General features: G+C 34.9%; 1 protein-coding gene across 1 annotated transcript in view; it reads left to right on the plus strand.

Moving 5' to 3' along the window:
- Window positions 1–803: 803 nt before the first annotated feature.
- LOC146534304 (acetylcholinesterase-like) overlaps window positions 804–27,558 on the plus strand; it is a 40,528-nt gene continuing 13,773 nt past the window's right edge. Inside the window, exons 1-2 of the mRNA XM_085193745.1 lie at window positions 804–908; window positions 25,967–26,050. The gene's annotated coding sequence lies outside the window, so the exon portion shown is untranslated. The remainder of the gene's footprint in view (window positions 909–25,966; window positions 26,051–27,558) is intronic.

Consider the following 27,558-nt stretch of genomic DNA (forward strand, 5'->3'; position numbering starts at 1 on the left):
TTTAATAAGTCATAATTTCTTCTTTAATGCATTAGAACATGTCTACGACGATGTGGCTTAGTGAGGTACTCGAAATTTGGTGCGAATTTTAATCCAATTTCATCTTAACTAGTCTTCTTTACTCAAATACTACATTTTCTAGTGAAAGAAAAACATCGGCATTGGGGCTTTTTCTTACCAGAGCAATTATAAACAGACATATTTTTTCTTTTTTTTAGCTCCATGCTGCTATCCTTATGCAGCGTGAAACTAAAAAATAAATAAAAATAAAATTAATATCAAAGAAAATCCAATTTCCCTAAATGTATGAAACATACATTTCGCAATCAAAACATAAATATTGGCGATGGCATTACTAGCTGATCCTTTTGTGACCGGACCTGCACAAAGGATAGCGTCGATACCAACCTTTTTTCTCTGTGCTCGAATTGAAAACGTCGAAAATAATCCCACATTACAGCAAGACCGTCATATCCCGGATTCCTTACATTATGCTGCTAAAATCCAAAATCTATAATACTAGACTACAATATGAGTAAGAAATTTGTTTACAGTATCCTCTTGAGATCAAAGCTGGTTAGACGATTTATCGATATTCATTGCGTATTTCATATATAGTTAGAATTTATAATTCTATTTGACCGAGCAATGGTTAACGAATAGTGGTTTAGGCGTCGTCGGAGGTGTGTCTTTGGGTGCTTCGCTGGGAGTAGAGATCGGGCCTACAATGCACGTTGTTTATCCGCTAGGGCGGGGGAGGGGCGGCGGGCGCGCGGGCGGGGGCCTCTGGCCGGGCCTAGAGTAGTCTGTAGCCGCCCTCCGCAGCAGCAGCACGCGTCGCGAGTGCACCAGTGCCGAAACAATCAGATTCGACCTTCAATTCGAAAGAACGAGACGACTATATACAGGTAAGCCCTGATACGATTTTCAAAAATCACACCGCATTTTTATAAATGGTCTCGTTTTGTCATAATATTATATAGATTGGGTAAATAGTTTTAATGTTTTTGTTTGATAATTTTATAAATGGACAATTATTGGTGTACGGGTGCTACGCTCGTAGCGCGTAGCCGTTTGGAGACGTCTACGTCTATAGAAAAACGTAGCAATAACATAAATATTATTAAAAAAAGACAATATTTATTTGTTGTTTTTTTTTTTGTATTTTTTTCGCAAGAACCAGCGTACGCAGGTTTCAGGGTCAAGACAAGGACTCCAAGAAGGAAGGGCATGTTGATTATTTGCGGAACCAAATGGGGTTAAACGACGGCATACTCCGCCCGATGTCAATCGAGTAATTGTCCTGAAAGCCTCGACCTTGTTCGGAGGCGCTCCATGGGCTTTGTTCCCTCCGACTGATTACTGATTGAGCGATTCATCTGCGGAACTCTGTAATTAATTTTCAAACAATATAATAATTCATTTGGTTTATTTATATTTATTATGAATATTTAAGTTTTCATAATTCTGAAGTTCTAAATTTCGGGTCGTATCATTTAAAGTGTTGAGCCTTGACAGATAAAATATTTCTGTATAAACTAAATATATAAATTTATACCCTTTTAATATATCTATAACTCCTTAAATATTGTCTATAATAAAAAAAAAATTAAAAAAAGAAGAGCAAGAAGGAGAAAGAAAAGAAAAAAAATATCTAGCAGAAATATCTTGTTTAACAAACAGGCAACAGCTAGCGTGTACAGAATATTAGTTAAATGGTGGCCTCTGGAGTACAGGCTCGTGTTCCTAAATTTTGCAACCCTTATAGTTTATTTATTCGTAATTGCCATGAAAAATTCAGACCCGTTTGGCTCTGAGCAATTTTCATCATGTCTATTGGGAATGTACTATGCACGAACTAAAGAGACGAAAAGAGTGTGTTGAAACTAGGTTCCCGTTGCCCATCTCATTATATGAGGGAGAAAAAAATTGTATGTCTTAATGTTTTCCTTTTTAAAAATTTCTCGAGTTAATTAATTTAGTTTTCTGTGTTTAGTGACATTGTATTATGGAAACAACAATTTTCTTATTAAACCAAAGATTTTTTCGTAATTATAATTTATTTTCCAAGAAGCATTAGAACTAACTACCGCCTACAAATACATGCATAACAGTGCAGAGCCCCGTTCCTGTTATATTAATATTACTATTTTTTTTGAGTCATGGCGCCATCTTGTGAGTTCGATTCCCAATGAAATATTTAATATTTTCATTTCTTCCCTGAGTTTCACCACTTAACACACAATGCCCCCAGAATTCAGTGGAAAGTGGAGTGTCTAAACACTAGGCTCCCTCTGCCTACCCTGCTACATGCGGGATAAAAAAAATATTAAAAAATATTTTGCTCAATTATAATAAAAATTGCAAGAGCCAAGACTCCTTGTACAAGCTTTAATATTCTCAATAGAGTGTTCCACTGAAGCCTAACTTAATCATTGGCTTTTAAATAGGTTTCTCACCTAACCGTTCAACCAACTATTATGAAATTTAACTAGTGAATTTTTAATCTTTGGTACACTTTCTCTTTCTTGGCTTACCTTTAAAATCGCTAGTACATTTATTTATTTCTATTTATCTTAACTCTGCTCACCCTGCTAGATGCGGGATAGATCGTGAAGCGGTATCCCGCAATAATAATAATGTAATTAAACATATATAAAATAAAAAAAGTGTACGGGCCAAGTGACTGTAATGGTAATGGTATGGTAATAGGAGTAGAGGAGAATTTAAAGAACACCAAATTTCCTCTACCTACCCTGCTATGCCAGAAAGAAGATAAACTTGTAAATATTATAAGCAAACATAAAGTAAAGTAGTATGGTAATTGATATATTTTCATTAAAGAAACTTCTCAACGAACTATATGCATATGATTTTGTTCTTACGGGAAAGCCTAACGTGATTGACCAAATTAAAAACATGTGTTGGTGTAACCTTGGCGGTAGTGTTGAACATGAGGAATTACATTCAGTCAATGAGGTGTTAAATTCTTTAAGTATATTTAATAACCTATATATCACGATACGGTAATTTTAACTGTATTTTTTAACGTTTATTTCAACGCAGACTCCACAATTTGGTGGAAATTGGGCAATGGAAGTGTCTTAATGGGAACGGAGTGTTCCTATGTTATCTTTGCCTGTACCGCTATGCGCAGGATACAGCGTGAAGCTGAAATCCAATATTTTTTTTTCTATTAATATATTTTTTGTAGAAAAATAAATCTATATTTTTTTATAAATATATGGTAATAAAATTGAATTTTATTTTATTATTCATAAATTGATTATGGATAACAAAATAAAATGGCGTTGTGTGCTGGAAGTACCGAGGGGTAGTGGCATCAGCGAACAATCCTGCAGCGTCTTCTGTTCTTTTGGAGAGATTTCTATTGGGTTGTATGGGGTTCAATCACCAAAGAGTACTATTTGTTCTTCTGCCCATTTGGTCTATTATGCTCCTTTAGTCTACTTGTCCACGTGCGATCTGCATAATGCATACAATATACTCGTATTTCTCATATTTCCCAGCGGCGTCAGTAAAAGTGTTACGTTGTGTATGACGCCAGTCCACGCATAATATCCTATTAATAAATGGACAGTGTGGAATGCTGTGTCATCATTGAGCTCTTCCTATTTTCTTTGAAATTTTCAATGCCGGATGGAGGATGTGAAAGAAAAATAATCTGTGCATTTTCTTTCTACCGAATATCGTTCGTATTTTCGTGAGTCTCATATTCTTTTCGTACTCGGATATGGTTTAAAAACTTTAATTTAACATGATGAGTGACTGTAACGCGACGGTTGTGGGTTCGATCCCCGCTCGAGGAAGTGAAATATTTATTTACGAATATAAATATTTATTTTTATTTCTTCGCTCTGGTGTCAAGGCAAAGCGCGGCGTTGAGTTCTGCCACTCAACACGCAAAGCCTCCAGAATTCAGCAGAAAGTGGGTAATGGAGTGACTTAACACTAGGTTCCCTCTGCCTACCCTGCTGTGTGCGGGATACAGCATGAAACTGATTTTTATTCAAATGTATACTTATTAAAAAAATTACAACGTTCCTTTAAAAAAATTTTTTGTCAATTTTTTGAAACACTTTACTAGTTACTAAAATAATAGTAAAATGGTTTACATAATTTAAGTGTTCACATTCGACCTCGACTTCGCTGTTTCGTTTACATACTCGAACATAATTATATTATTAAACGGTCATTTACATTGCTTGAAAATAATTTAACAATATTAACTAAATTTCTTTACATTTACTTTAGTATAAGCAAAATAAGCGAAAATTTTAGTGATTGTGATTGTAATAAATGAAAATAAATGATTTTTTTCAATTTCTTGAAACAGTAAACATAAAATTGATTATTTTATTATTTTTTTTCAAACACGAATAAATAAAAAATACATTATAATTATCAAACATTTATTAAAAAAAATAATTAAGCAATAATTAACAAAAATATAGCCAATAGATATTTCACTAAAGAATAGCAAATAAGAAATCTCAGAAAAGTCAGTTATCTTAAAGCTCTGCAAGCACTTTAAGCAATGACAAAATATATATATATATTTGGCCACCGTAGCGCAGCGGCAATATATCGGACTGTAAACACAACGGGTGAGGGTTCCACCACCCGACAAGCAAAGTCTAGAACACAGGGGGTTATGGAGTGTTTTTACACTAAACTTCCTGCTATTTGCGGGATACAGCGTGAAACTAAAAAACGAAAAAATAAATATTTTTTAAATTTTAGAACTATTTATACATAGGTTATTAAAGTTTAGTATATATAGTACGTAGCCAGCCACGTGCTCAGACGACGCGTGGGCTGGACCAAAATACAACTGGTGAAAGCGTAGGCGGTATTAATTTTAACTCGGTCTCTATAAATACGGAATTAGCGCAAATGTTGATATTTTTTTATCGTTTTTATAATTATCCTCGAGTTTACACTTTCGTTTTCACATAATGTATGTATAATTTTAGCTTCACGTTATATTTCGCACATAGAAGGAAAAGCAGAGGAAAATTAGTGCTGAGACACCCCGTACCCCAATTTCCGCCGAATTCTGGAGGTAATGCATGTAGAGTGGTGGAACTGAACGCCGCGTTTTGCTTCGACACCAGAGCTAAAAATATTAAATATTTAATTATCCCAGAATGGAGCCCACTACCTGTCACGTTCATTCCGTTCCTGGTGCTCTGCACCACGTCGGGACTATAATACAATAATTTATTATTTCTTTCTTGAGATTTGAGATGCAAACATACGTATAGAGGATAAGGTTCGGCGTTAAGTTCCGCCATCCAAAACACTATTTCTAAATAAGATTGATATTGAACAGAATATCCTAACAACAGTTTTTGTCTTTTACCCGACGAAATAAAAAAGGTGTAAAAATAAAAAAAACTTATTCTCTACTAGACAAGATAAGACTAGAAGTTTTACTTTTATTTTAAAAAGACTTGACCTAAATTCTTATAACATCCGTCAGCTCTTCAGATATATGTAAATACATACATTATATCAATTTAATGGTAATTTAGTTATCCTGTTATTCCCATTGACGAGGGATAAGCGGATTATCGGATCAGGATAGACCAAATAGGTTCAGACAGACTGACCGCTTTATATACGTATAAAATATATAGGATATAATTATATTATTTCTATAGATAATAGGTATATGACCTTTTAATAAGTTCAATATGCAATATCTCGAATTTAAAAAGAAATTAACTATTTATCTCTTTTCTGCTATATGCGAAAAACGCGAGGAAATTAAGTATTTAATATTTTTATTTTCCTCACTATGGTAACGAGACATAACGTGGCGTTCCGCCACTGTGTTCGATGGAGCAATACCTTTAGAATTCACTGAAAAGTGAGGAAAGAAAGTGTCTTAATGGGAACAGAGTGTCTCAACAGCAGGTTCCCATTAAGGAGTGTGAAGGAATACAACGTATACTTAATGTAGGGTATCTACATTTTTTTAATAATTTCATAATGTAAGCTTATTGCCAACAAAGCGATATCGTCAGAGCTATTACCAAAGCTATTCACAGAGTGAACAATGGAGGCAAATTGTCAATACGTCACTTACACTCAGCGGCTTGGAGGTATTGTATGGAAAATATGAAGAATATTGCTGTAATCCGGTCTCGTTTACGTTGTCTTGGAAAGAAAATTGTTTAAAATCACTATATATTTCTTAAGAAGTTTTGTTTGTCGTGCTAGAAGAGAAGAGAAGTATTGCAAGCTTAATTTGATTTGCTTCTCAGCGTCCGTTGGAGCTGAAGTTTGAACTACGACTTCAGTTGTGATGACAATGAAATGATATAATCAATATTGTTGTTAATCTAAAATGGCGGCCACAACAAAATGGCGGATTACAAATTATAAATATAATAAATATGGTTATATAACTTTATGAAAAAAATCTATAAAACTTGTTTTTAAAGCTGGAGCTGAGGCTAACACCACCAACATCAAAAACAACGAATTTTAAATGGCAAACAGATATAAGTAAATAATAATAAATTCACTTACTACTTTTCAACTTCCTCTAGAAATGAAAATATATATATATATATATATATCTACAATTTAGTTTTTGTTTAAGTTTGTCCATGTCCGTGTATACCTCGGGACTGTCGATATATACATAAACGTATAACACAACAAAGGCAAGGCAAGGCAAGGTATTTTCCAGTGATAGGAAACCGAAGCAAGCTTGACCTTCCGACGTTCGTGTGCTAGAGCCATATATCATTTGGTTAGATAGACCTACAAATAAAAGACGATGGTTTCACTGAAATACTTCTTTTTTGATGGTTTCTTTTGATAATGCAGTAGTTTCTTGTAACTATTAATTATTGTTTGGATTTCTTTTTTTTTTTTCAATTTATTTTACCTACCGTTCATCGTTTATTTGAATTGGTGAATGTTATTAACTTTAGTCATGCTATGTTATCGTCGAGGCCAGTCGTGGCGCAGGGTAAGCGTGCAACAGATTGTGCGTTCGATTCCCACTCGAAGCAGTGAAATACTTAATTTAATTTGCATAACGGCCGCCGGCAAGTTAGTTAGTTAAAGTATAACTTTATGAACTACGATTAGTAAGACCCTATTATTAGTAAAGACCCCATTTTGCAAATTTTCGAAAATCTTCTCTCGCTGTTCCTCTACATCCAAAATTCTCCAAATATTTTCTACGATATGGTTAGATTAAATACGGCATGGTCGGCGGAAAGAACCTTTCACCCTTCACTCTCCGCTCATATTAAAGATTGTATTAAATTAATCAGTTATTTTTAAACATTTTTCATATAAAAATTATACGATTTCTCTTTTCATTAGTAATCTGTGCTAAAAACTTTAAACATAGATTAAAAAAAACTACAAAATAAAGATAGATAGTCATTTCGGGTGCTAGGCCGGCGAATACCGCAGCCCGTCGCACTGCGGTACACGGGAGACCAGCGCTCACACCGGCCAATAATCGACCTTACGTTTAGTGTCCGACACTACTTATGACTGGATGGAACGGAATAATTGGTCACTGGAATTCAAAGTCAAATAATATATGGAAAATTGTTAAAAGGTTATGAGTTTACGGGTCACTATTAGGGAGAGTGTTTCCTTTCGTTTCGCATTTCAGTTTCAACACAATAAAATAATGAATTATTTGTGAATTATTTAATTTCAACTTTAAGGTCATCGTGACCCAGCGGCACAGAGAATGATTGTAAGTACGATGGTTTGGGTTTGATTCCCACTCGTGGGATTAATGGTTTTAATTTCCCTTCTCTGGTAAATTGCAGTGCGTGGGGAACAGAGTGTCTGTACACAAGTTTCCTCAGTCTTGTAATTTATGGAATATTAGCCTTTTTCCAACAAATTGCTTTTAGATGTTGTTTTAGTTTCACCTACCTCTTCTCACACCTTTAACCCAATTTGGAGACGTCGGTTGTTGTTTTGGGGAACACAGCACCGCCATTTATTTTACTTTACTTTTTCATAGGGAAGCTTCCTTAGTTGTTCTTAGATATTCATTATATGTATTATATTAATGAATTTAATTAATGGTTATAAGAAGGAAACTATAGTGTGGAAATTGAAATAACTTAATTGTAACTAGTCCCCAGAATGAGGATCAAAAGCACACCTCTTAGACTCGAATGTCTGAGTGTATGACATTTTGATATTTAATTAGTTAACTGGAAAACCTATAGGCGTCGTGGCGCATCGTCACAGCGGGCGACTGTTTTGAGTTCAATTTCCATTCGTGAGATTGAATTATTTTATTTCCCCGATCTATTAAAGAAGCTCGCCAATCAATATTCAATGTCTTAAAAATGGAGTGAAAAATGGACAACAGAGTGTTTTAAAAAATAGATTTTCTCTGCCTACCCTGCTACATGCGGGATACAGCGTGAAGCTAAAAAGAGAAATACATAATAAAAGCTTAAACGTTTTCATATAACACTAGCACATACTCGTAGTATAATATTATTTGTACGTGAATTCAGTGCGTGATTGATGGCAACGTACTGAGCGAGTGACAAACGACTCCATTTGCAGAGCGCGGGTTGAGTGACACTAGCGTATTATACTGTTTCATTGCAGGATATAATTCGATATAAAATTATGGGTGTCGTTCACACTGTTAGGTTTTTCTTTTTAATTTTAAGTATAAAAATTCAATTTTTTTTTGGGTTCCCTACATCAATATGTAAAACGGAATCTTTATCACCTCGGTGTTTGTGTGTAAAGACAATTTATCCCAAAATCGCTAAGAGGCATTACGTTGAAATTTATATCAAATATTCAACTCTATTGTCTCTTGAAGCACTGAAAATATTAAGATTCTAAGTCGATGCAATCAAAAGATACGAGCATTTATGAATCGTTTTTGCTGCATTTTATATGAAATTTGCGGCGTAATCATAACCTGGATACTTTCCGTATGTCTACATTTATAGATATTTAAAAAAAAATCATAACTTATAATTAAACATTTATTTCAAACAATATCCGTGGACCTACAATATTGAAATTGATACGGAACTCTCGGTAGGCGAGTCTGACTCGCACTTGGTCGCTTTTTTATATAAAGATTTTAACGTTAAATTTATTTATTCTTTTGAAAAAATATATTAGGAAAACAATCCGGCGTTGAAATCCGCCACAAAACACATCACACACCAACTAGTGGATTTTGCAAATTTCTTTCAATTTTCTTTATTGGGTAGATTCCAAGAAAGTTGGTGATATCTCAGTTTTGACAAATTCGGTGTAAACTGAAAGCCTAACAACAGATAAACAAAAACATATATCTATCTATCTATCTATCTATCTATATACTGTTATATGAGATAAGCGTTATCACGTTTCCCTCCATCATAAAGATGTCAATCACAAACGGATGCGAGTGAGCGCTGGGGCCGCGTACATTATTACGGATTCAATTCGATCGTACATATTTGAATGCGGACGATGTTATATGTACTGTACTGTGTGTTCATTTCGACAAATTGTTGATAGGAAGGGGTTTTTTTTTTGGATTTTTTTCATGGGAAGGTGATATTTAGTGTTGAGACACTCTGTTTTTCTATGATATCATGATATGCTTGCTCTATTATAAATTTCTATTGCCACAAAATAAAAATTGGAGAGAAACCATCGCATATATCCATTACGTCGCAATGATGTTATAGTCGAATTTATTTTTTAGCTTTACGTATACCGCATATAGCGAGGTATTCAGAGGAAACCGGGGAATTCAGTCCTAAACACTCCGCGAAGTGTTCGATGTTTCCATTAAGACACTTCCGTTTCCTACTTTCCGCCGATTTCTAGAGGCAATGTGTTACCAGAGCGAAGAAATGAAAGTATTATCTACACATTCCATTCCTCGAGTGGACATCGAATCACAACCTATCGCTTATACAGTCGCCCGATTTTGCCTTTTATTAAATTTATATATTGCATAATATAGAGGTAGTAGAGTAAACAACTCTAAAGTGCTAGCTGCTTAATTGGATAATATTAATATATTTACTCTAACAAGATAATAAGTAAACTGAACGGTGACAATTAAACAACGTTGTTAACTCGAAATGAAATGGTAAACTAGACGATGAAACTTCAGTCTGGTTGGTATTTGAGTTTATATTTTATTTGTTAGTGTTATTTTTCTCTTTTTTTATTATTTTTTAGTTGGGTAATCACAGAATATCTTAACACCAGGTTCCCTCTACCTAATCTGTTTTATGCGGGTTATAGCGTGAAACAAAAAAATATACAATACAAAATAATATCCAAATTAAGGTAATAGAGGCCATCGTAGCACAACGGCACAAGGGAGTACAACGCCATGATTGTAAGTTCGATTTCCACTCGAGAATGTGAAATATTTATTTACGTTTATATTTCTTCGCTCTGGTGTCGAAGCAGAGCGCGGTGTTGAGCTGTGCCACTCAACACGCAATGCCACCAGAATTCGGCTCAAAGTGGAGAACGGAATGTTTTAATACTGGGTCCCTCTGCCTACCCTGCTGTGTGCGGGATAGAGCGTGAAGCTGAAATATTTAACAAAATACCATTCCAAATGACTTTATTGCTTTAGAACCCATTACATCGCTGTAGGCACAATTGTATTGTATTGTATTGTATTCAGATCAAATGTCAAGATGTCAGCAATTACAGCATTTGAAACTGGTTCATAGCAGACACGTGACCGGGCCGCGGCGCGAGGACCTGGAACAGCGCCAAAGCTACAATACGATGTAATGCTGAATTGTTTATGGCTCTCATAATTCGATTTTCTTGATGGAGTCCAAATCGACTGCGGTGTTGTTATCGATTTTGGTTATTCGGGTTCGGTTGTAAAATTATTTCTTTTTTTATTACAATTTTCATATTATTATTCAAAATATTTGTAGTGGTTCCGATTTTTTTTGTAATTAATCTAATAGCGTTTCATTATCAATTATAGTCAATTAAAGAAACATAAAGTCACGTCTTTATAGAGTGGCTCAAATATATTCTTTGCCTACTGATCCAGGAGTCAACTTATCAGCAAGTTTGTTTAAATTTTCTATATACTATACTGATTGTCTTTATTTTTTGGTTTAGTTATAATAATTATATAGTCAGAAATTATTGTAACCAAAGGGATAAAAGTAAATAATAAATAAAAATAAGTAACTACAGCCAATTTCTAATTTTCACATTCATATACTATGCTTAGTAATAGAATATACACATTCTTAACGCGGAACAGATCTGGTCATCACCAGCGAATGATGACAGGCCAGACCAACAAACTGGTCTATCTATTACATAAAATGCCAGTAAAACCCTCTTTTTCCGAAATAGGTTAACAGCTGCAAGCGTCCGCCATTTGTAACTATTATGTGCTTGTTCATTGCGGATCAGGTGTTGCAGTCACGTGGATATTGGAAATGGGCCAAATTGCGAAATTGCGGATACAATGCTATCGCTACATTTCACGCGTGCACTTATCTATTGGAGTGGGTGCTTTTGATATTACTATGAGAATAGGTTCGATTTCAGCTTCAATGAGAAGCGAATTCAGAGAGAAGATCAGAAAGGAATTGTATGTTAGACGCTGTGGTTGCGTAGAGGTAGTGGCAACGAGACGGTTGTAGATTCGATTGCCATTTGAGGGAATTTATTATTTACTAATATTTTAATTTCATCGCTCCGGTAATAGGGCACAGGGATATATTCAACAAGCAATGCCTCGAAAATTCAACGGTAAGTGATCGACGTAGTGTCTATCAAAATAGGTAACTTAGTGTTAAGACACTCCCTGATGCGGGATACAGCGTGAAAATGGAGAAGTGATAGATGATTTTCTGCTTCATTGTAACTAGAATGATCTGTATTCAACAACGGCGGCACTTTCGATTCATTTAGCTTGAAATAAAAGGCCAAGTTTAAAACTTAACTTCTATCTTTATTTAAATAAAGCAAATGTTTATAAATTTAGATAGTCCTATAAATACAATTAACATGCAAAATATAAGGTAACCTCTATGTATAAAAATAAATATTGAGTTTTAAATACATCCCACGTGAATTAAGGACTTAGCATCTCCTGTTTCCAATTTTTTTTATCAGAAAAATAAAGAACGATGAATTGTTTAATAATGAACTTGGCTCTAATTTTAAAATTTCTCCCTTTCGTTTAATAATCACATTTTAAATATGAGTTTACGGCAATGGAATTTACAATAATATAGAATTAAATAATTTACCTTAATTATCATATTTAAGCGTCAACAGATAGAATTATTCCAATTATATCTTTCCGTATCCATATTTTAAGGAACCAGCGATCCGTACAGGCTTACTTACTTAGTAGAAAGTACGCAAGAATGGAAACAGCTGCTTTGGAAACTTAACAAAGGATTAACTGACGGTTAAAGTTTAAGATAGAGCTTCCGATGAGACTTGGAAATTATCTTAGTATTCATTTTATCATATTTATCATAAACGAGCGGATTTTAGATAAAGAAATAATTTAATAATAGATAGACTGCCTGTCTATTTTCCACTTACCCCCGTATTCGAGACATTGCGCGGTGAATAGCGTAACTTAACGCTTTATTTTGACGTGACAGGGCGGAGAAATAAAAAAATATTTTCCTGTTCACTTTTAGACGCTGTCCGACTTCGATGGTCGTTATTTTTGTAGCTTTATCATTTATCCCACTCAATCTAGGATAGGGAACCTCGTGTTAAGATGCTCTGTTCCGATTAAGACACTTCCATATCCCACTTTCCGTTAAATTCTGGAGGCATTCCGTTTTAAGATGCGGTACTCAAGGCTGCGCTTAGCTTCGTTTCCAGAGAGAGTAAATGAAAATATTAAATATTTCATTCTCCCGATTGAGAATTGAACTCACAACTGCGTTAACAATCGCATATGCCACTGCGTTACAATAACTATTAGAAGAAAATCGCCCATTATATATAAATATATGTATATTCTTTTAAATATGTTAATTTTCTCATAAAATAACCCAAGTAAAAGATTCTACTAGATGTAATAGATGTTATAGGCGCCAAGTACTAGTTGGGTGCCAATTTTCCTCGAGCATGCACTTTTATATCATTTACGCCACTTAAGCCTTTCCGGTAACGTTCAACATGAAGTGTCTAACTAAGAAATTATACTCCAATATTATCATGAGAAGAGTTTTTAGGCCAAAAATATTGCTATTTACTTTTATATTATTACATTTAGTAAGAGGATGAGAGTGATATCACTATTCTCTCTGCCTTCCATAGCATTGTATACCCGTAATTCCGTAGTATGGAAAAAGGGAACCTATAGGGTCAAGAAACTCCGTGCCGTACTAATCTTCGCGCTTTGTTTCCTTTTCAGAGTGAGAAAATAAAAATGACTCACTCACCTAAAAAGGAATCGAACTTACACACAGAACCGCTACAGCGGCCTGAAACCCGTAACATATTAAAATAAAAAAAATATATAAACATTAATATAGAATATTAAATTCCAATATATATTAAATGAATGGTATATCAGGTTCGATGCATTCTAGTAAAAACGGAACAGGGGCCAATATCCGGTTGAACCGTGCACTTCTGGGCGTATCGTTTACGCCACTTAACCTTTTCCAATGAGGGTAGTTTTTAAAAGCTTTAGTTTTATTTTATATGTTCACTTAGAGTTAGTGCTTAGAGTGTAGATTCTAGATATGTTTAAACCTATATATACTCTACTAGGAAAGTTTAGGATATAAATATATATTCATGAGATGAGAAGGCCAGTCGTGGCCCCACACAAGGGTGCTGTTGTAATTTGACAGTTTATGGGTTCAATTCCTACTCGATGAAATTAAATATTTGATGTTTTTATCGCTCTGTTAATAAGGCAATAACGGGGCGTTGAGTTCTACTGCTCAAAACTCAATGCCTCGACAGGAAGTGGGGAACGGAAGTGTCTTTATAGGAACGGATCGTCTTAACACTAGGTTTCCTCTGCCTACACTGTTAAGTGCGGAATAAGCAAAGAAATATAAATTTTATTACGGCTTTCACTAAATGACAGAGTAATTTGAAAGGTTGGTGTACATGTTAGTACATCCATATTGTTTTAAAGTAAGATCTATAATGTGAAATCGTAATTAATGCAATCCCCCGAATTACATAGCCCTAGCAGTACAAAATGCGGAGTTGAGTTGCGCCACTCAATAAGAAATATGTCTCCAATTTTTCCGGAAAGTGGAGAGCGGAGTATCTTGACACTTGCTTGTTTCTATGTACTCTGTAAAGAAGAATAAAATGTGAAGCTAATAAAGGAACCTAGTTTCACAACATTATATCAAATGAACTAAATGATTTGTCTTAATGATTGGTCGTCAATTCAAATACACCAACCAGAAGCCAGAAAAAGAATACTAGAATGGGAAAATGAAAATATTTAAGCCCACCGAGTGGGAATCGAACCCACACCCGTCCTACTTACGGTCAATTATCAATTGTATGTGTCTACTTTGTCTAATAACACAAAGGAAAGATCCATATTGTAAATACAAAAATTTCTTCGAGTGAAATTTAAATTGTATTTACCTTTTAATAAAGTGAAATGAAAGAATAACACTACACAGGATTGGGGTTCATCGAATAATATCCGGACGAAATTATAGATGTAAATATTAAATACAAATATTTACTCTGTAAATTTTAAAAGACCTAATACTGCTTTTTATGAAATATTTGATATACTGATTGTTTTTGTCATCTTCACGTTGCATGGTAAGGCGGAGAGAACGTAGCGGTACGTCCGTTTCCCATTTTCCGCCTAATTTTTGAGATTCTCCCTGTCTTTTTTCTCACCGAAGATATGAAAATCCGCCGATAGAAATACCGAGGTGCATAATTATTTGGTAATATTTCCACCAAAGTTCCTCTTATAGAATAGGAAAAGGAAAGTGTTATTATATGAAAGTGAAATGAGGCCAGTCGTGGTGCAGGGGTAAAAGCTTGTGAATGCAAGCATTATATTTTGAGGATTCGATTCCATATTAAAAGAGGAAGAGAGAAGAGAGATAATTATTATCATATATTAGACTGCTAAAATAACATTAACATATATAACTGACATACAACAAGAATAAACAAACAGAATTATAACAGTTTGTACCTACTGTATAAATAAGTACATAAGCCGTAGAAATGAGTCTGTGGCATCGTGGCGTAGCGATATTTGCCTACTGAAAACATGAGGGGTGATGTGTTTGATTCCCGCTCTTAGGAACGAATTGTTTTCACTTTCACGCTCTGCTAACAAGACAGAACGCGTCATTGAATTCCGTTTGGTCACAATATCTTAGATGCGGTAAGTGGAGAACAAAGTGTTTTAACACTAGGTTCCCTCTGCCTCCTACTGCCTACTATATTCGAGATATAGCGTAAAACTATTAAAAAAAAAAAAATAAAATAGTAGTAAGTATATAAGAGCAACAAACAATGACATTTCATTTTTTACGGCCTGAAATAGCATAGGCTGGTGCAATACGTTTTTGCTGTGCTGTGCTTAATAAATTGCAGCACTGCAGCATGTAGGCCAGTGGAGGGTAGGTCAACGTAACATTTGAGAGGCTGTTCCATTTACGGGAAATGATTTTAATCCAACCATCGCACAAAGTCGAACAAGGCCAGTCGTGGCTCAGGGGTACAAGCGCGTGATCGTAAGTGTAAACGGGTTCGATCCCCACTCGAGAAAATGAAATAGACCATAGAATGGATGGACGACGAAATGAGGCAAATCCTCCTCCAAAATCCGTATCAAAGTAGGAAACGGAGTGCCTTAACACTAGGCTCCCACTGTCTATCCCGCTATAAACGGGATAGATCGTGCAGCTGAAAAATACCACAAAAACTCGTATCGAAGAGAAAATAACGAATGTATAGAAGAGTTCAGATGCGAATGAGATGCAATTGAGTGATGTTAGTTTTAAGCGTTTGCTAGCATTCAGTGTATTGAACAACAATTTTTGTTTAGATTTTTTTTTGTTTTTTCTTGAGTTTGTATTTGGGTAGTGTAGTTCTTTCAATATTAATATTTTTGATGAGGTGTTTTTTTATTTTTTTTTACTTAACTTAGAATCTATATTTTGGGTACAGGTATCTGGGTACGTACCGTAAATTCTCTTTTTTCCTTTCAAGTAGGAATATCGTTTTAAGTAGTAGAATTCACTAAAGCGTTTTGCGTCAATAGAAAATATTGAATATTTCATTTCCTCGAATGAGAATCGATCCCACAGCCTTTCGCGCTTACACACGCGGGTGCTTCTACGATACGACTAGCCTCTATAATAATAAAAAAATAAATTATAAAGAAATTATGAACGTCACTTTTCTGATATACTCGTGAACCTACTTTACTGAAGTAAATTATTAGGAAAGTTTTCATAATTTGCTGGTATTTAGTCTTAATAGTGTATGGCTTCAAGAGCTTAGTAACTTTGTAGTGGGTTATGCGTAAAATAAACAAGCGTTACAAGTTTAGAAATGAGGCTATCATGAAACATGAAGAAAGATAGAAATATCTAATGCTTTATTTTCTTCACAAACTGTTTCCGTAGTTTACATTTGGCCAATTGATGGATGGATTCTGGAGATATCTTTTATTAGCTTCGTGCTTTAGCTTCATTCACGCTGTAAGTTAGTGTTAAGACCCTACGTTTTTTATTTTTCTTCAAAATTTATATTATGGTAAATAATTAAATCAAAATATAATTATTTTGTATGAGATCTGATGCAATTTAGTGAGTCAGTGGTAAATTATTTGAAGTTCAAAAATGGGGGTTCTGGGTTATATTTCTCCAAAACTAAAAAAAAAAAAGATAAAATAATTATTAATCACGACATTAAAAAAATATATATAAATTACAAAGTAAAAAAGAAAATTCCAATGACAGTGGCGTTTAAAAAACCATCTACAATCACTACGCAGAGGAAATTGCACTTTGCCGCGGAATCCTCTTTTAAATGAAAGAAAGATGAGGTTGGCCGACTTGGTTGTGAGCATTTTTTATTTTTACAATGGGAAAAAACTAGAAAAGTGCATAGAAATTGAAATAAAGAAATTTGTAGCATTTTTTCTTTTCTATTCACGCTGTATCCCGCATATAGCAGGAAGGTATAGACAGGCTTAACGACCAATTCTTGAGACATAGCTCCTTAAATTACGGAGCTTAACGCTTCTCTTTGTCTTGTTACCAGAGCGAGTAAAAAATGATAAATCATCCCTCTGGGAGAAATCAAACCCAAAACGACGGTCTCATCAAAATTTATATGTTTCCTTATAATATTTTTTTATAAAACACTAGGTATCCACGCGCGGTTTCGCCTGTTTAAATATATTGTTATATTATAGACATATTATAAAAAATCTTTATATAAATTATAGCTTATGTGTTATTAAGTTGAGTAAGCTATATTACTGTAAAGTTTCATGTAAATCCATACAATACTTTTTTGTGAAAGTGGAACAGACGTCGATACTAAGAAACTTATACTTTTATTATTAAGTAGTATTTTTCTAAATATTGCTTATCGCTTCTCTTGGAAACTGTCGTAGCGCTCTTGCTTATTAAACTCTACGTTCTTATCATATCAAATCGCTTAATTTATTTATACGTTTCTAAATATTTTTCTTGAGGAACAAGGGTTCCTCATAACAAATTAATCACCTTCCCGCTGTATCCCGCATATAGTAGAGCACGCAGAGGGAACCTAGTTTAGTCTCTCCGTTCCCCACTTTCCATCGAATATTTCGAGGCATTGTGTGTTGGGTGGCGGTACTCAACACCGGGCTTTCGCCTTAGTGTCAGAGCGAAGAATAAATCATAATTTATTCTGCCGAGTAGGAATCGAACCTACAACCATCGCGTTACAGTCACACCTTTGTGCCCCTGCACCACGACGGTTTCAGTACAAATTAATGAGAACTTTTTTGTGTTAATGATAAAAAAATAATTATTCTCTTTTCCAAAAAAATAACAAATTAATGTCCATAATTAAAAATATAAGCATTCATTAAAACACATTCAGTCGAAATATATAATTATATTGTATTTTAAATTTTCAGAAATGTTGAAAAAAAAAATGTGAAGATCGAATTTCAGTTTTTTACCTTACCGTCAAAGTGTGACTATAAATGCGACTGGTTGTGGGTTCGATTCCCATTCGAGGAAATTTATTTAGATTTTCATTTTTCGCTTCCTTGTCAAGCGACAGCGCATCGTAAAGTTTAGTCACTATCCCCAATTCAGCGAAAAGTGGCGAACGGAGTATCTTAACACTACCTTCCTCTGTCTATCCTGCTGTATGCGGGATACAGCGTGAAGCTGACCTTTTTTAATATGTGGAACACTGAAAAATCAAAATATAGGCCGTAAGGTTCATTGTGTATGACGTCACACGGCAGTATTTAAATAGAGAGACGGGCTGTGGCGGCCTACATATGTCAGTATATTAAATCACTCTAATTGCCGCCTGATGGCGATATGTTATATCGATAGTGAGAATTTGTTTTGAAAAGTTACTAATTTGTATGGAATAATTTCTTTTTGTATGTAGATTTATTGTGAAATTGTGTACGAAAAATATAGAGGCCATTCGTGGCACAGGGGCGTAAATGTGGGATTGAGAACGCGACTGGTTGTGGGTTCGATTCCCACTCAAGGGAATGAAGTATTTAATATTTTCATTTCGTTGCTATAGTAAGCGCGGCGTGGCGTTGAGTTTCGCTACTAAACACGAAAGGTATCTAGAATGCGGCGGAAAATGGAGAACAGAAGTGTCTTTATGGGAACGGAGAGTTTTGACACTATATTCCCAGTAAGTTTTTCTCTGCCTACCCTGCTAATCCGTCTAAATTTAATATATTGCGTGTTGAAAGGCGGAACTTTGTATACTTTTTTAATTAAACGAATTCCTTCGTATGGACTATGTTACAGAGTATGGATTTTTTTTACGTTTTTATATAATAATCTTTAAAGGACACTTTATATAAAAAGAAATAATATAAAAAATATCGATTTTTTCTCGATGAACCTAAGATATAAAATAGAGGCTGACATGGCGCAGCGGCATAGTGTAAGCGCGTGAGTTGTGGATTCGATTCCCACTCGAGGAAATGAATTTCAAGGGCAAGGTAAGGATAATTTCGCTACTCAACACAGAATGTCTCGTCAAATTGTTCGGAAAGTCGGGAACGGAATGCTTATTCACTAGGTTGCCTTTTTCTATCCTGCTATGCAGAGAAAGCTGCTAACCTAAATAACTCTTATACTAATTACACAGGCAAAACCATCGCAAACTGCTAGTATCTCAAACAAATCTTACATTAACATTTGAATTAAAAAGTTAACCTACTTTCGTTTACATGTATTGTACTATCATGACATTCTGTATGTAGTGGAATGTAGAATTTTTCTTACAGCTATTCTTTTCGTTGATTAAATGCGGTCCGAGACAATGAGAGGTTCCCCGGGGGTTCACGGGGTTACGACGCGTTCTAGGCTGTATATAGGAACAAAGGTGGAATATATTTCGTTTGTACTGAAAGGAACGTGGTCTTCGTTATATGACTTTTTAAATTTACTTTTTGAGTTTTTTTGAAGTATATACGTTTTTTGGTCTGGCGTAGTGAGATTTAGGCCCGTATTTATAAACCACTTTAAACTCTGAGATCGATCTTGAGATACGGATTTCATTAATATATTTTCAATCTGTGAATGATGATATCTCAAGATTGATTTCAGAGACGGTTCACTTTAGACCAATTTTAGAAATTTTCTTATTCATAACATCATCTTATTCATTGCGTGTTCAATTGCGAAACTTAACGCCGGTTTGTCTTACTAAAACGGAAAAACGAAAACAATGTCTCCAAATGGAAATCTAACCCCCAAACGTCATTTTTACAGCCACCCCACTGCGCCCAAATTAGCCTCACACCTATATCATACGAACAATACAAAAAAATACAATATTCACAACTATATTTTTTCCTCACATTCCCAATACAATTCTCTGCAATTTAATATTCAAAATAGCGCTTGCATTGGTAAAACACCCTTGGGGAACCTCTTGTTTTTCACCAGTCAGTCAGGTTAAACGGTGTCAGGTGAAACAAAAAGAAGTGATGAGCCTTGTGGGCGCGGCAAAATCAATACAACTTGTCATCCGATGTGCGAAGAAAGTCTCACAAAAATCACATGTAAGCATTTGGACGTGTAAGGTTTTGTCTGTGTGTAGTGATTACATGGAGAAATTCTGGTTTTTTTATGGTGATAAGTTATATGGTGAATCTGTTTCTTTGTATATACAGAATGGAGGTTGTAGATAGAATTGGAATATTTTTTTTTTGTTAAAAGTGTCAGGAATGTCGTTTAGGTAATCGCTTTTTGTTAATTAATATTTTTTTATTTAAAACCCGTCTGTAAATTCGATAGGTTATGAATTGGATTCCAACTCCAGGAAATGACATTACATTTTTATTTCTTTACTCTGGTAATGTGGCAAACCACGGCGCTGAGTTCCGCTACTCCAAATTCAAGGTTCCCTTAGCGTACCCTGCAATGTGTAGGATACAATATGAAAAGAAAAATAACATTATACAATTTAAATGAAACGTGCCTGCTCTGCTATATTCCGGATATAGTATTGACTACTGGAATAAATATATTTGAAAATGGCTTCCGTGGTAGCAGTTTAAATATCACTTTAATATCCACTTTTAGTCCAAATAGACATAACACGAAGCAGAACGCTGCACGTTGCCCAGATATTCTTTAAATGACGATACGTTCCAAGGTTACCATAACAGAACCTATAGCACTATTAGTTAAAAATGTAAGTTGTCATTCCACTCTAAGTTGTTTTATTAAAAGCTTTAACCAAGGTTAGAATAAAATATGACGGTGGAGTTACAGACAGGTGCATTTTCTTTCAATGTCACAATATTATAGACTTAAGGTGGATAAAAGTAAATTGCAATGAATGTGACCTATGGGGCTATGTATGGTTAAAACTTTATTTTTTATTTTTCAGCTCCACATTGCAGGGTAGGCAGAGGGAACCTGGGAACCTAGTATTAAGTCACTTCGTTCCCATTAAGATACTTTTGTTCCCCACTTTCCGCATTTCCCGAATTCGGGAGGCATTGCGTGTTGAGCAGCTGAACCCATCGTCTCTTTTTACCTCGTAATCAAAGCGAAGAAATGAAAATATTAAATATTTCATATCCTCGAATGGGAATCGAACCCACAACCTGTTGGGATAACGGTCGCACGCTTTAGCCTTGCCTTAGCTAATATGGACAGGCCAGCGGCTTCCATCTTTTTTTTCTTATTTTACTACCACTAAAAAGATAGGTTAATAAGATAACTCCGATTGGAATATCAAGTGTTCAAAGGGCGCTGTGTCCTTCAAGTGATATATGAAAACACTACCGTCCTTCACCTTACGAAGTGAAGGGCGCGAACGAGCTATTGCTTATGTAATCGTAAATTTTATCATTAGGCTTTTTTTACTGGTTTAAATTAGAGGTGGGCTTATGGTTTTAAGTTCGATTCTCAGTCGGTGGAATAAATTATTTTCAGTATCTAGCTCGTGTAAAAAGATAAAGCGAGGCGGTAAGTTCTGTTAAACACCCAATGTCCCGAAAATTATGCGAAAAGTGGGCAACGGAGTGTAGACACACTCCCTGCTATGAGGAAAACAATGTTAAGTTATTTATTTTGATTTTAGAAACGGCCGTTTTGCCGCATTGGGGCAATGTCTAGTTTCAAACGCTATGAGTTCGATTCCAGTTTCGGAGTGTCATTTAAAAGATTTCCATTTTCCTGCTTTTTGAAGGTAGTCTTTAATTTTGTTTATTATCTAAACGACTTCTTAATAGTTATTTGTTCGATTCCCACTAGGAAGGAAGTAATGACTAATAACGAGAATTGCTTAGATTCACAACATTCTAATTCTAGAGTTACGTGTTGAGTAGCGGGACTTAACGCCGCGGGCCTCGTTACCAGAGCGAGGAAATGAAAATATTACACATTTTCTTTCGTAGAACGAGAATCGAACTCACATCCCTGCACACCGTCTTACGCAAACAAAAAAATAAACAAAAATAATAATCTTAATCATAAAAAAAAACTTTTATATTGCATAAATAAGTTTCAGAAAAAGGAAGTTGGCGTAAAACTCGGAAGCAAACAGAGCTACGAGTTTAGTTCGCCGCGTAGCACTCTTCACTTTCCTCGGACAAATTGCACTCGAGAATGAAATATACGGTGTGTTCTCACAGTTTGAAATGCATATAGTGTTTGTTCACTTCAATATAAGAAAAATACTGGCATATTTACATACATTATATTTTGTTTAGAAATAGTTTATGTATATATGTATGGAAATTGTTTGTTTTTTTATAATTTATTCTAATATTATAGCCTAACTAACCTAACCTTATTTTTTCTTATTTTTTTAATAGAGAAAACTGTGAGGTAGAGAAAAAGTGTTAACACAGTTCGTTCCCAATTTTCCGCCAAATTTTAGATGTATTGCGTATGGCGGTACTCAACGCCGCGATTTGCCCCGACACCAGAGCGAGGAAATAAAAATATTAAATATTTCATTTCCTCGAGTGGGGATCGAACTCACAACCAGTCGCTTTTACAGTCACACACTTGTGCCCCAGCACCACGACTGGCCTCATATAAATGATAGAGTAAAAAGTGATTTTTACAAAAACTCATCAGAAGAATGAAAATATTGTCTTATATTTTAATAGTAGTTTATTTTTCAGTTCACTTTAATGAGTTTCCTCAATTAAGTAAAGTGTTTGCATCGCTCTATTAAGGTAATTAGTTTTCATAATGACAAGAATGTATGCCAATTAAAGATATTATTATTATACACATATGTTTTTCTTAACAAATTCGGTTTTCTATGTATCTTCGTTCTGGTAACAAAAAATAGGGCGGCGTTAAGCGGCGAAAGCGGGGATCGGAGTATCTTAACACTACGTTTTCTTTGCCTACCCTGCTATACAGCATTCGTAAAAAAAAACTATATATACAGTTTAAATTCTTATAATATATAGGTAAATACCGCTGCAATGAACTAGGCCTTCGATTGCAGAAAATGTCTCTCTCTCTCACATCGGTTCATTCACTAATTCATTGTGTCAAGACCCTCCATTCTCCGCTTTACGCATTGGTAATAGAAATTATCACGGAACTTAATGCAAATGCGAAAATATGAAAATAGATAAACCTCTTGTGTGGAGTGTCTTAACAGTAGATTCTCTCTACTTACTGTGCTATATACGAGATATAGAGTAAAAGTAAAAAAAATCCATTCTTCTCTACCAGCTATTCCCTAAACAACAAAGCTAAAATTCCCAAAGCCTAAAACAAAATGTAACATTGCCGCGTCCATATTTTATTTAGAACACGTGCGCCTATTTTCGTTTTATTTTTACTTGTATATTTTTCTGTTGACTCTCAACACTCGTTGTGGTCTATGTTTAGAACTCTTCGCTGAAGAGCCCTTTTACCGTTCAAAAGATGACCAGAGCAGGTGGATTTAACCGCACCGGAAACGGTTTTAATCTTAAAACTTCGATTTAACGTGAAATTTTATGTCAGTTTGTTGTAAGTGAAAGGTCAATATGTCATTTTATGTCAGTATCCAATTATTGACATATGCTGTAAGTTTTTAATAAACTTTTAGAATGGAAAAGAAAATTGCTATTTTTATTTTCTACTAATTCCGTAGAGGCTTTTGAGGTCGCAGTGGCATATCGTTAGATTGTGACCGCTACGAACGATAGTAGCATGTCGTGGGTTGTGTTCCCGCTCGGGGGATGTTTATATTTAAATTATATTCATTTTGTAAATATTTGATTAAAAAAAAATCTGCTCAGTTTTTGTGCGCCAGTTCCTCTCAGTTCTGAGGCAGAGACCTTTAGTGAACCAGTGGTAAATTATTTGACGTTGTAAAAATGAAGCATGGAACTTCTTATTTTGAATAAAATAGTTTGAATTTTAATTTATCCACTCTAAAAGACAAAACCTCCCCCCTCAATTCGCAATGTCTTGAAAATTAAGCACAAAATGGCGAATGGAATGTCTTAGGACAGAATTTTGTCTGCATCATCTTCTATCTCCTAATATTTCCAACTAAAATGGACCTTTTAGCTGTATAATATTATTATACATTTACTTGTATTCACATACATTATTTTTATTTGGTCAGGAAAAATGTGGTATTGAGATACGCATGCCAGCACGCTATATACAAAAATTCCTACGACGTGATGCTCTATATGACTCTGTTCAGCCACCACACCCATATTATATTGTAGAAACGAATTTATTTTGTTTATTTTATAAATAAACTAGCGGCCCGCTCGCGGTTTCACCCGCGTCAACTATGTTATTATTAATTTCTGTCTCCATGACTACGTCCTACTGACGTTATGCAAAATTTGAGACTCCTAGAATTTGTAGTAACGAAGTTTCATACAAACTTTCGACCCCAAAAACAACCCCTTAGAAGTCGAATATTGCAAATTCCTATCTTAGCGAGCACCTACGTCCTATAAATAACTCATATGCAAAATTTGAGATTCCTAGCACGTGTAGTTTCTGAGATTTCGTGATAAGTGAGTGACCTTTCGATTTTATATATATAGATAGATAATATAAAAGTTTTAGGTAGTCTTGCGCAGCATTATGGGGTTGCTTACCACTCAGAGGAATAAACCTTGCTCTGGTAACCACCAGAGCAAGAGCAGCTTCGAGTTCTGTCACTTAACGCTGACGGGATAAAGCAAAAAAAAATGTTTTTTCTATACCAACTATTAGGTAGAAAAAATTCAATATAGCGCTTCGTCGCGTTAGTAGGCCAAAGCAATGAAAATATTACATATTTCATTTCCTGTTATGGGAATCGAACTCGCAACCTATCGCTTTTACAATCGTGCCCCTGCGTCACGGATTCTTGTCAAAATATTCATGTCACAGTGTCAAACGTCACTAAGTAATGCTTCACGTTATGTCACATCTCGGGGGACCAGGTACGCATATTCCACCTTACCTTCCTTTCTTCTGAACAAACTTTCTTAAAATAAACAGAATAAGTAAACAGTTAGTGACGGAAAGTGACGAAGGGAGTGTCTTTAACATTTAGTCCTCTCTGCTTTTCCGGTGTTTACAGGAGACATACAGTGATAATTAATTCCGTAATATCAATTCTAGTGGAAAAAATATATTAAAAAGAAATCAAAATTTAAAAATCTAATCAAAAAGGAATATAATAAAAATCTCTATGTAATATTTTAAATCTTTCAAGCAATATCTTTAGCGGTACTCGTATATATGAATATGTATGTATGTTTAAGCTATATGAAACGTCGACTCCTCGCGTCCAATCAACTGAGTGTTTGCAGATTGTAGTCCGCTAATATAATAATGTAAGCTGTAAAATATCATTTTTGTAGCAGAATTAATTTTGTAGAAGTAAAGAAAATTTAGATAGTACAATAATTTAAATTTTAATTCTTGATTTATTGAAACTTTTTACGAATTAATAATATTTATTTTAGTTCACGCTGTATCCCATTAAAGTGAACCTGGGAACTTAGTGTCAAGACATTCCGTTCCCATTAAGACACTTCCGTTATCCACTATCCGCCGAATTCTGAAGGCGCTCATTATTTAAAAAAGAAAAGTGTAAATGGGTCACAAAGTTTCGACATTTTTGGGTAAAGCTCTATAGGCAGTGGAAGAATAAAATAAAATATAATTACACTATATTTTATTATTTTTTTATGTATAAAAAAACGTAATATAAGAAAACAAATCTTCAATTTTCATTCCAGGTGGTCCATCGAATGATGTAAGGTGCGTCTTGCGTCGCTTATGCGTAGCGAGCAACGGTCATGGCGTTTCGGAGATAGTGCCAGGTAAAGGAATTTTTTTGTTACAAAATCTATTTAATAATATAATATTCTTCCTTTACTATCTGAATGACAGACAATGCACAGATGAAAATATTAGCTTTAGAAACTTGTAAAAGTTAGGTAAGGGAGTGTAGGGGAGCACTAGGAGAGGATTTCTCAAAATTCCTAGGAGAACCGGGAAAAAACGGGGTTTTACGTTTTGAAGGCCACGTAAAGTTTTGGACGATGAAGAAGGAGCCAAATTCTTTGGTTGCCGTTGGACAAAGTAATATAAGGTGATCAGCAAAAATACGATTTAAACAACAAAGTAGAGAATGATTTGTCAATAGGGTCTATCGTAATGTTGCCCTTTCAATATATGAGATTATAAATAATTTTTTGAGCTACACGCTGTCTTCCACTCATAGCTGGGTAGGTAGCAGGAGCCTGGGAATCTAGTGCTAGTATCCCCGACTGTTCCCAACTTTCCGCTGAAATCCGGAAGATATTATGAGCACCAGAATATACTGGTATATTGAGCACCAGAACTCAACGCTTCACCTTTCCTCGTTACCAGAGCGAGGAAATATTTAATTTCCTCCAGTAGGAATCGAACCCACAACCTGTCGTATTTACAGTCGCACACTTGTCAACCTGCGCTACGACTGGTTTCTGGGATTATCAGAGATCCATAAAAATAAGAGGACTTGAGCATTATTATTATTTAATCACGTAACCTGAGGATGCACCAGGTTATGGTTTCTCCACATGCCACCACAAAAACGACAATCATTTAAATTTCTCCAAACAAATAACTGAAAACCACCATGCTCGACGTCAACCCAGCAATATATCCTAAGCATTTGAAGCAAACAAGATTCCTCATAACCTCGTACCGTATAATGTTTGTGAAGGGTAGTTGGTGCAGAGAAAAATATAATTACGTCGTTTATATGTGCCGGCACGGAGTCGGGCGTGCTTTATGTAATAGAGTGTAGGGATGGGTGGTTATCGATGATGTATGCTTAGTATAGCTAGGTTAGATCCGCGACTTCGCTTGTGTTATCGTTAAATTACTTTTAATTATTATTAATAATGATATTGAAATTATTTTAATTCAAAGTGTTCGTTGTCATTATTGTCTCTTAACAAATATATTTTTTTAATATTTATTTCTGTGGCGATATAAGATTGACCCGTTATTGATCCCTACAACGTATTATGTGCTGACATTTGGCATGTACGTAGGGATCATTAAGAGAAAACGTTTTCCCTAAGTTCTTACAGCAACGAAAAAATATAGGATTTTACAATTTATAATTCCCGAAATCGAGGTTTAGGACGGTCACTAGTGTAAGTATATACAGATGTATTTGTTTATGTAAGAAATATTTTTGGACACGTTATAGTATATTCAGGGGTATTTTTTATATACTTGTTACCTAGTAGCAGTATTAATAGTAGTGTTGTATTGTTATTCATTTTCAGCTTGGCCATGAAGTTTTTCATAACTAAGATTCTTTTTGTAAAAT

This window comes from Heliconius melpomene, chromosome 11 (genome assembly GCF_056956725.1).
Source record: "Heliconius melpomene rosina isolate 202511_hmr_F chromosome 11, ASM5695672v1, whole genome shotgun sequence".
In the NCBI taxonomy this organism is placed as follows: Eukaryota; Metazoa; Arthropoda; class Insecta; order Lepidoptera; family Nymphalidae; genus Heliconius; species Heliconius melpomene.